Raw genomic sequence first — 11595 nt, forward strand, 5'->3', positions numbered from 1 at the left:
TACACCGTTATATATCCCTGCACACCGTTATATATCCCTGATACACTGTTATATATCCCTGCTACACCGTTATATATATCCTGCTACACCGTTATATATCCCTGCTACACCGTTATATATCTCCGCTACACCGTTATATATCCCTGCTACACCGTTATATATCTCTGCTACACCGTTATATATCCCTGCTACACCGTTATATATCCCTGCTACACCGTTATATATCTCTGCACACCGTTATATATCCCTGCTACACCGTTATATATCCACTGCCACACCGTTATATATCTCTGCCACACCGTTATATATCTCTCACACCGTTATATATATCTGCTACACCGTTATATACCCTGCTACACCGTTATATATCCCTGCCACACCGTTATATATCTTCACACACCGTTATATATCCCGCCACACTGTTATATATATTCTACACTGTATATATCCTGCCACACTGTATTATATATACCTGCTACACCGTTATATATACCTGCTACACCGTTATATATCTCATACACCGTTATATATCCTTATACACCGTTATATATACCTGCTACACTGTTAATCTACCGTATACCTACACTGTTATATATATTCGCTACACTGTTATATATCCTCATACACTGTTATATATACCTGCATAATCGTTATATATACCTGCTACACCGTTATATATACCATACAACTGTTATATATCCCTGCTACACCGTTATATATCTATACACCGTTATATAACCTCATACACCGTTATATATCCCTCTAACCGTTATATATCCCTACACCGTTATATATCTCGCACACTGTTATATATCCACCCACACCGTTATATATATCTACACTGTTATATATACTGCTACACTGTTATATACCCTGTTACACCGTTATATATACCTGCTACACTGTTATATTCCCATACACTGTTATATATCCCTGCTACACTGTTATATATATCTGCCACACTGTTATATATACTCGTTACTACACCGTTATATATACCTGCTACACCGTTATATATCTCATACACCGTTATATATATCTGCTACAAGTTATATATCCCTGCACGTTATATATATCCCTGCTACACCGTTATATATCCCCAACCGTTATATATATCTCTGCTACACCGTTATATATACCTGCCACACTGTTATATATCCCTGCTACACTGTTATATATCCCTGCTACACCGTTATATATCCTACACTGTTATATATCCACACCGTTATATATATCCCTGCCACACCGTTATATATACCTGCTACACCGTTATATATCCTGCTACACTGTTATATATCCTGCTACACGTTATATATCCTGCTACACCGTTATATATCCTGCTGTATATACCCAACGTTATATATCCCTCAACCGTTATAATATCCTCACACCGTTATATATCCCTGCTACACCGTTATATATACCCACACTGTTATATCCTACATCGTTATATATCCCCACACCGTTATATATCCTCACACCGTTATATATCCCTGCTACACCGTTATATATCCCTGCTACACACTGTTATATATCCCCATACTATATATCCAATCGTTATATATCCCTGCTACACCGTTATATATCCTCAACACCGTTATATATCCCTGCCACACTGTTATATATCCCTGCTACACCGTTATATATCCTCACATCGTTATATATACCTGCTACACCGTTATATATCCCTGCTACACCGTTATATATCCCTCATACACCGTTATATATCCTGCCACCGTTATATATCCCTGCCACCTGTTATATATCCCTGCTACACCGTTATATATCCCTGCCACAATCGTTATCCCTGCTACACCGTTATATATCCCTGCTACACCGTTATTATATATCCCTGCTACACCGTTATATATCCCTGCCACACCGTTATATATCCCTGCCACACCGTTATATATCCCTGCTACACCGTTATATATCCCTGCCACACTGTTATATATCCCTGCCACACCGTTATATATCCTTCCATCGTTATATATCCCGCCACACCGTTATATATCCTGCTACACCGTTATATATCCCTTATTCGTTATATATCCCTGCCACACCGTTATATATCCCTGCCACACCTATATATCCTCATACACTGTTATATATCCTCATACAAGTTAAGACTGCACACTGTTAAACTTACACTGTTATATATCCCTGCTACACCGTTATATATATCCCCTTGCCACACCGTTATATATCCCTGCTACAACCGTTATATATCCCTGCCACACCGTTATATATCCCCACCGTTATATATCCTGCTACACCGTTATATATCTTATATCCTGCTACACCGTTATATATCCTGCCACACCGTTATATATACTCATACACCGTTATATATATATCCCCATACACCGTTATATATCCCTGCCACACCGTTATATATCCCACACACCGTTATATATCTCTTGCCACACCGTTATATATACCTGCCACACCGTTATATATCCCCTGCACACCGTTATATATCTCACAACTGTTATATATTCTCGCCACACCGTTATATATCCTGCCACACCGTTATATATCTTCCACACCGTTATATTCACTGTATATATCACACGTTATATATCTCTTACACTGTTATATATCCCTGCTACACTGTTATATATATATCTACACCGTTATATATCCCTGCTACTATATATCTTACAGTATATATCTCTACCTTTACCACACTGTTATATATATGCTACACCGTTATATATCTCCTGCCACACTGTTATATATCTCTTTATATATATCTCGCTACACCGTTATATATCCCTGTTACACACTGTATATATATCCTGCTACACTGTTATATATACTCACACACCGTTATATATCCCTGCCACACCGTTATATATCCCTACACTGTTATATATCCCTGCCACACCGTTATATATCTGCTACACCGTTATATATCCCTCTGCCACACCGTTATATATCCCTGCCACACCGTTATATATATTCGTTACACTGTTATATATCCCTGCTACACCGTTATATATCCCTGCTACACCGTTATATATACCCCTCACACCGTTATATATCCCTGCCACACTGTTATATATCCCTGCTACACTGTTATATATCCCTGCCAACTGTTATATATATCTTGCTACACTGTTATATATCCCTGCTACACCGTTATATATCCCTGCCACACTGTTATATATACCTGCCACACCGTTATATATCCCCATACACCGTTATATATCCCTGCCACACCGTTATATATACCACACACTGTTATATATCCTGCCACACCGTTATATATACCTACACACTGTTATATATCCCTGCCACACCGTTATATATATCCCTCACACTGTTATATATCTCCTGCACTGTTATATATCCCTGCCACACCGTTATATATCCCTGCTACACCGTTATATATCCTGCCACACCGTTATATATATCCTGCTACACTGTTATATATATCCCTCATACACCGTTATATATCCCTGCCACACCGTATATATACCTGCTACACCGTTATATATACCCTACACCGTTATATATCCCTGCCACACCGTTATATACTCTGCTACACCGTTATATATCCCTGCTACACCGTTATATATCCCTTGCTACACCGTTATATATCCCTGCCACACCGTTATATATACTACACCGTTATATATCCCTGCCACACCGTTATATATACCTGCTACACCGTTATATATATTCTACACCGTTATATATACCTGCCACACCGTTTATATCCTTACACTGTTATATATCCTTGCTACACCGTTATATATCCCTGCCACACCGTTATATCCCTGCTACACTGTTATATATATCCCTGCCACACCGTTATATATCTCACACTGTTATATATATCTCTGCTACACCGTTATATATTCCTGTTACACTGTTATATATCCCTGCTACACTGTTATATATCCCTGCTACACTGTTATATATCTCTGCTACACCGTTATATATATCCCTGCTACACCGTTATATATTCCTGCTACACTGTTATATATCTCTCTGCTACACCGTTATATATCTCTTGCTACACCGTTATATATCTCTGCTACACCGTTATATATCCCTGCTACACCGTTATATATCCCTGCTACACTGTTATATATCCCTGCACACTGTTATATATCCCTGCTACACCGTTATATATCTCTGCTACACTGTTATATATCTCTGCTACACCGTTATATATCTCTCACACCGTTATATATCTCTGCTACACCGTTATATACCCTGCTACACTGTTATATATCTCTGCAAACTACACTGTTATATATCTTCATACACTGTTATATATCCCTTGCCACACTGTTATATATCTTCTACACTGTTATATATCCCTGCTACACTGTTATATATATCTGCTACACTGTTATATATCTTCGCTACACTGTTATATATCCTCATACACCGTTATATATCCTTCTACACCGTTATATATATCTGCCACACAAACACAGTTATATATCTTGTTACACTGTTATATATCCTCATACACCGTTATATATCCTGCATAATCGTTATATATCCCTGCTACACCGTTATATATACCTACAACTGTTATATATCCCTGCTACACCGTTATATATCCTCGCTACACCGTTATATATCTCATACACTGTTATATATCCCTTACTACACCGTTATATATCTCTACACTGTTATATATCTCCATACTGTATATATCTATCTACACTGTTATATATTCTACACTGTTATATATCCCTGCTACACTGTTATAAACCCTGTTACACCGTTATATATACCTGCTACACTGTTATATATCCCATACACTGTTATATATCCCTGCTACACTGTTATATATACCTGCTACACTGTTATATATACTCCTGCTACACCGTTATATATACCTGCTACACTGTTATATATCCATACACCGTTATATATCCCTGCTACAAGTTATATATCCCTACACGTTATATATATCCTGCTACACTGTTATATATACTCAACACTGTTATATATATCCTGCTACACCGTTATATATACCTGTTACACTGTTATATATCCCTGCTACACTGTTATATATCTCACACTGTTATATATATCTACACCGTTATATATTCCTGCCACACCGTTATATATATCTGCTACACTGTTATATATCCCTACACTGTTATATATATTCACACTGTTATATATACCTGTTACACTGTATATCCCTGCTACACCGTTATATATATCCTGCTACACCGTTATATATCTTCCCTACACTGTTATATATCCCTGCTACACCTATATATCTCACACCGTTATATATCCTGCTACACCGTTATATATCCCTCATACACTGTTATATATCCCTTGCTACACTGTTATATATACCTGCTACACCGTTATATATCCTTACACTGTTATATATCCCTGCTACACCTAACCGTTATATATCCTGCTACACCGTTATATATCCCTGCCACACTGTTATATTCTCCACACTGTTATATATCCCTGCTACACTGTTATTATATATATCTGCTACACTGTTATATATATTCTACAACTATATCTTGCCACACCGTTATATATATCCTCGCCACACCGTTATATATACCTGCTACACCGTTATATATATATCGCTACACTGTTATATATATTCATACCGTTATATATCCCTGCTACACCGTTATATATCTCTGACACACCGTTATATATCCTCACACACTGTTATATATCCCTGCTACACTGTTATATATCCCTGCTACACTGTTATATATCCCTGCTACACCGTTATATATCCCTGCTACACCGTTATTATATATACCGCCACACCGTTATATATATATCCCTGCTACACTGTTATATACCTCTGTTACACCGTTATATCCCTGCTACACTGTTATATATCCTCATACACTGTTATATATCCCTCACACTGTTATATATCCTGCTACACCGTTATATATCCCTACACACTGTTAATAACTAACCTACACTGTTATATATCCCTGCTACACCGTTATATATACCTGCCACACTGTTATATATCCCTACACGTTAAACGTTATATATCCTACACTGTTATATATATCTCCTACACTGTTATATATCCCTGCTACACCGTTATATATCCCTCATACACTGTTATATATCCCTGCTATAATTGTTATATATATCTACACTGTAACTACACTGTTATATATCCCTGCTACACTGTTATATATATCCTGCTACACTGTTATATATCCCTGCTAACCGTTATATATCCTCGCTACACTGTTATATATATCTCATACACTGTTATATATTCCCATACACTGTTATATATTCTGCTACACTGTTATATATCCTGCTACACCGTTATATATCCCTGCCACACCGTTATATATATCCTCCTACACCGTTATATATCCCTGCTACACCGTTATATATCCTCATACACTCATATATATATATTAGTTATATATCCTACACTGTTATATATCCCTGTTACACCGTTATATATCTCCTGCCACACCGTTATATATCCCTGCTACACTGTTATATATTCTGCTACACCGTTATATATCCCTGCCACACTGTTATATATCCTCACACACTGTTATATATACACCGTTATATACTCACACGTTATATATCCCTGCTACACTGTTATATATCCCTGTTACACTGTTATATATCTCTGCTACACCGTTATATATCCCTGCTACACCGTTATATATCCCTGCTACACTGTTATATATCCTGCTTACACCGTTATATATCTCGCTACACCGTTATTATATATCCTTGCTAAACTGTTATATATCTCGTCCCTACACGTTATATATCTGCTACACCGTTATATATCACTGCTACACCGTTATATATCCCTGCTACACTGTTATATCCTTTACACCGTTATATATACCTATACCGTTATATATCCTCATACACTGTTATATATTACTTACCTGTTATATATCCCTGCCACACCGTTATATATACCTGCTACACTGTTATATATCTGCTACACTGTTATATATCTCCTGCCACACTGTTATATATCTCACACACCCTGTTATATATCCCTCACACCGTTATATATCCTCATACACTGTTATATACTCTCTACACTGTTATATATTTACACTGTTATATATATATCTGCTACACCGTTATATACTCACACACTGTTATATATCCCTGCTACACTGTTATATATCTCTGCTACACCGTTATATATCCTTGCTACACTGTTATATATATCCTCATATATATATACCTGTTATATCTCTGCTACACTGTTATATATCTCATACACTGTTATATATCTCTGCTACACTGTTATATACTCTCTTACACTGTTATATATCCCTGCTACACTGTTATATATATCCTGCCACACCGTTATATATCCTGCCACGTTATATATCCCTGCTACACCGTTATATATCTGCTACACTGTATATATATCTTGCTACACTGTTATATATCTCTGATACACCGTTATATATCATCATACACCGTTATATATCCTCACACCGTTATATATCCTGCCACACCGTTATATATTACCTGCCACTGTTATATATATCCCCTACACCGTTATATATCCCTGCTACACTGTTATATATCTCTGCTACACCGTTATATATCTCTGCTACACCGTTATATATCCCTGCTACACCGTTATATATATCCTCACACCGTTATATATCCCTGCTACACTGTTATATATCCCTGCCACACCGTTATATATCTCTACACTGTTATATATCCCTACACTGTTATATATCCCTGCCACACTGTTATATATCTTCACACTGTTATATATCCCTGCTACACCGTTATATATCCCTGCCATAATGTATATATTCTATACACTGTTATATATCTCTGCTACACTGTTATATATCCCTGCTACACCGTTATATATCCCTGCTACACTGTTATATATCTCTACACCGTTATATGCTACACCGTTATATATCCTGCTACACACTGTTATATATCCCTGCTACACCGTTATATATCCTGCCACACTGTTATATATCTCTGCTACACCGTTATATATCCCTGCTACACTGTTATATATCCCTGCCATACTGTTATATATACCCTGCTACACTGTTATATATCTCTGCTACACGTTATTATATATTCCTCCTACACTGTTATATATCCCTGCTACACCGTTATATATCCTCACACACCGTTATATACCTCATACACTGTTATATATATCCTGCTACACTGTTATATATTCTTCCACACTGTTATATATCTCTTATAACTGTTATATATCTCTGCTACACTGTTATATATCTCTACACCGTTATATATATCCTGCTACACCGTTATATATCCCTGCTACACCGTTATATATTCCCATACACTGTTATATATCCTGCTACACCGTTATATATCTCTTGCTACACCGTTATATATCTCTGCTACACTGTTATATATCCCTGCCATAACTGCTATATATATCCTCACACACTGTTATATATCTCATACACCGTTATATATCCCTGCTACACTGTTATATATCCCTGCTACACCGTTATATATCCCTGCTACACTGTTATATATCCCTGCCATAATGTTATATATCTACACCGTTATATATCCTGCTACACTGTTATATATCATACACCGTTATATATCTCGCTACACCGTTATATATCCCTGCTACACTGTTATATATCCCCACACCGTTATATATTCGCCACACTGTTATATATCTCGCTACACCGTTATATATCCCTGCCACACGTTATATATCCTGCCACACTGTTATATATCTCGCTACACTGTTATATATTCTACACCGTTATATATTCCCTTGCTACACTGTTATATATCCCTGCCACACCGTTATATATCCCTGCTACACCGTTATATATCCTGCCACACTGTTATATACCTCTGCACAATATATATATCCTCACACACTGTTATATATCCCTGCTACACCGTTATATATATTCTGCTACACCGTTATATATCCCTGCTACACTGTTATATATCCCTGCCACACGTTATATATCTCATACACTGTTATATATCTCTGCTACACTGTTATATATCCCTGCCACACTGTTATATATCCCTGCACCATAATCTACACCGTTATATCCCTGCTACACTGTTATATATCCCTGCCACACCGTTATATATCTCTGCTACACCGTTATATATCCCCTACACCGTTATATATCTCTGCTACACCGTATTATATATCCTTACACACCGTTATTATATATCCTGCCACACCGTTATATATACCTGTTACACCGTTATATATCCCTGCTACAACTCGTTATATATCTCTGCTACACCGTTATATATCCCTTGCTACACTGTTATATATCCTCATACACTGTTATATATCTCTGCTACACCGTTATATATCCCTGCCACACTGTTATATATCTCTTGCTACACTGTTATATATCCCTGCCACACTGTTATATATCTCTGCTACACTGTTATATATCCTTGCTCACTGTTATATATCCTCCTAACCGTTATATATCTCTGTTACACTGTTATATATCTCACACTGTTATATATCCCTGCTACACTGTTATATATCTCTTGCTACACTGTTATATATCCCTGCTACACCGTTATATATCTCTGCTACACTGTTATATATCCTGCTACACTGTTATATATCCCTGCTACACTGTTATATATATCTCTGCTACACTGTTATATATCTCTGCTACACCGTTATATATCTCTGCTACACTGTTATATATCCTATACACTGTTATATATACTCTGCCACACTGTTATATATCTCTACAACTGTTATATATCCCTGCTACACTGTTATATATCCTTGCTACACTGTTATATATCTCTGCTACACTGTTATATCTCTGCTACACTGTTATATATCATATACCTACACGTTATATATCTTCACATATATATCCTGCTACACCGTTATATATCCCTGCTACACCGTTAATTCTCTTACACCGTTATATATACCTGCTACACCGTTATATATCTCGCTACACTGTTATATATATTCGCTACACATATATCCTGCTACACCGTTATATATATATCTGCTACACCGTTATATATCCCTGCTACACCGTTATATATCTTGCCACACTGTTATATATCCCTGCTACACTGTTATATATCTCATACACCGTTATATATATCTCTGCTACACTGTTATATATCTCATATATATATTCATACCATATATCCCCTACACTGTTATATATCCTATATATCTCTGCTACACCGTTATATATCTCTGCTACACCGTTATATATCTCTGCTACACTGTTATATATATCTGCTACACCGTTATATATTCTGCTACACCGTTATATATATCTGCTACACCGTTATATATCCCTGCTACACCGTTATATATGCTACACCGTTATATATCCTCACACTGTTATATATCCCTGTTACAACTTATATATCCCTGCTACACCGTTATATATCTTCTACACCGTTATATATCCCTGCTACACTGTTATATATCTCTGATACACTGTTATATATCCCCTGCTACACTGTTATATATCTCACACTGTTATATATATCTGCTACACCGTTATATATCCCTGTTACACCGTTAATATATCTCCTACACCGTTATATATCCTCACACCGTTATATATCCTGCCACACCGTTATATATCTGCTACACCGTTATATATCCTCATACACCGTTATATATATATCCCTGCTACACCGTTATATATATCCTACACCGTTATATATATCTCTGCTACACTGTTATATAATTCCTACACTGTTATATATCCTCATAATCGTTATATATCCTCCTACACTGTTATATATCTCTGCTACACTGTTATATATCTCTGCTACACCGTTATATATCCCTGTTACACTGTTATATATATATCTGTACCGTTATATATCCCTGCTACAACTGTTATATATACCTGCTACACTGTTATATATCCTCATACACCGTTATATATCCCTCACTGTTATATGCTACACTGTTATATATCTGCTACACCGTTATATATACTCTGCCATACACCGTTATATATCCCTGCTACCCGTTATATATTCTCTACACCGTTATATATCCCTGCTACACCGTTTATATATATCTGCTACACTGTTATATATCCCTGCTACACTGTTATATATCTCATACACTGTTATATATCTGCTACACCGTTATATATATCTGCCACACCGTTATATATATCTCTGCTACACCGTTATATATCCTGCCACACCGTTATATATCCCTGCTACACGTTATATATCCCTGCTACACCGTTATATATATCTGCTACACCGTTATATATCCCGTTACACTTATATATATCTGCTACACCGTTATATATCCTCACACCGTTATATATCCCTGCTACACCGTTATATATCCCTGTTACACTGTTATATATATCTGCTACACCGTTATATATTTTTCATACATATATATCCCTGCTACACCGTTATATATCCCTTGCTACACCTTATATATCCCTGCTACACCGTTATATATATATTCATACACCGTTATATATCTCTGCTACACCGTTATATATATCTCTACACCGTTATATATCTCATGCCACACTGTTATATATATCCTGCTACAATCGTTATATCATGCTCATACACCGT

This window comes from Homarus americanus, unplaced genomic scaffold (genome assembly GCF_018991925.1).
Source record: "Homarus americanus isolate GMGI-L3 unplaced genomic scaffold, GMGI_Hamer_2.0 scaffold40788, whole genome shotgun sequence".
Taxonomy (NCBI): domain Eukaryota; kingdom Metazoa; phylum Arthropoda; class Malacostraca; order Decapoda; family Nephropidae; genus Homarus; species Homarus americanus.